Genomic DNA, 1,827 nt, shown 5'->3' on the forward strand with positions numbered 1-1,827 from the left:
GGCAACTTCAGCTTCAGGGAATCTGATGTCCTCTTTTGGTCTTTGCAGGCAATTGCACTTATGCGCACATACAAATAGGCATACACACAATTTAAAAATAAATATTAAAAAGATTATTAGAATGCATGAGAAATCTGTGAAAGGATCTGAGCCTGAGAACATTCCAGTAACTCAGAGTGTGGTGTCTAGAATCCGGCTGACGTGTGTTTGAATTTGAGCTCTGCCACTTTCTATCTGTGCATTTTCCTCCTACTGAGAGCCTCATTTTCTTCAGTCTGTGCCTCCTGATTTTATTTAATTTGTAAAAGCATCATAATTCCTATTTCCAAGGGCAGCTTGTGAGGATAAGTACGTAAACTTGGCACTTTATAAATCTTCAACTTTTTTAAAAAAGTAAACCCGGATCACCGTTGTCCACCAGTAAGGAGAGGCACGGACAGTTTGGGGCACTTTGAAGCCCATGAAGCCTCACTAGAAACACAGAACCTAGCAGACACCTCCAGGATTTGTTTTTACAGTGAAGATCCCGGACTCTTTCCGAGCCCAAGTGCAGGGCTGAGGCTGAGGGTCATGCCCGGGACCTCAGAGGCTTTCTTTTACCTGTCCAGGAACTTCTCCTGTCCCAAAGACTATCCCTCTGCCTGTGTTTCCCTTGCAGGGAGTAGAGCTTGCTTACGCTACACACTGCTTCATCCCTAAGGATGTCAGCGGAAAAGCCGAAGCCCCAGAAGCACGCGCGGGCATGGGGCCACGCCTGGGCATGAGCTTCCCCAAGCGGCCACTCTGCTCTACAGATGGATGTGCAGAGGCTGTGGCACCGACCTGCTCTCTGTGCCAACGGGATCTACGAGATGAGTGCTCTCGGCTTCTACCATGTCAGCATTTGCTCTGTAAGGACTGCCTCCAGGGCTTCACGCAGGGGCTAGATCATGTGACCAAGGCTTGCGGGACAGTTCCTGTCGGTAAGCACAAGAGCTTCCCGCCTCGCCTCAGTCTACAGGTCAGGCCACTTCTTGCTTCTTAGGAAGCAAGCATCAAGTGAAGAGAAAGTCAGAATTTAAATGCCCAAGGAATATCCATTGCCGAAAGCATCTCTAGGGAATCCAAGAGACAAAGCAAAATCTCTGGGGACCTTTCATCTCTGGGTTTTCTTCAAGTTGGTGGCCGACTAAGAAGCCCATGAAGATTTTGATTCAGGGTTTGACCGCCTCCGTCTTCGGACGGAGAGGATGTGTCCTGGTGTGTGCAGCTTTCCTGCCCCAGAGAGAAGGCTGGCCTCCTAGTGCTGAGCAAGGACAGATTTTGACAGAACCACGCTGAACTATCCTCTGTTGAAACTGCTGCCCAGCGGGGGGGGGGGTGGGGGGTGGGGGGGCAGTTCCTTACTCCTGAATGTCAGGTTTCCTAGGAAACAGTCGCGCCGAGAACTGTGAAGTCCTCAGGGACCTGAAGCAGGTCGCCTCCTCTCAGTATTCCTGGCAGGGCGTGTGAGGCCAGTTTGGCGTGAAAGTGTACGATGAGTAAGTCAGAAAAGTAGTGGCACCGTGGGGCATCGTCCTTCATCTTTACTGTTTATTCTGTTTTCCACAGAATATCCAAAATGATTTGTAACACAAGTCTAGGTTTTCTTTGAGGTATCTTGGCTAAAAGTGAATTTTAAATCTGGATTTTGATTCTTTGCACCTAATCTCTTTAGTCTGCTGTGAGTACAGAAAAGAGATGGTATATTTTTAATTCTTCTTTTCTTTTCTGAGTCAGTATCTTAAGCTGTTACTAGACCTGGGATTATACCTGTGCCCCAAACAAGTCAGATTTGGCCACCCAACT

This window comes from Meriones unguiculatus, chromosome 14 (assembly GCF_030254825.1).
Source record: "Meriones unguiculatus strain TT.TT164.6M chromosome 14, Bangor_MerUng_6.1, whole genome shotgun sequence".
Lineage (NCBI taxonomy): Eukaryota > Metazoa > Chordata > Mammalia > Rodentia > Muridae > Meriones > Meriones unguiculatus.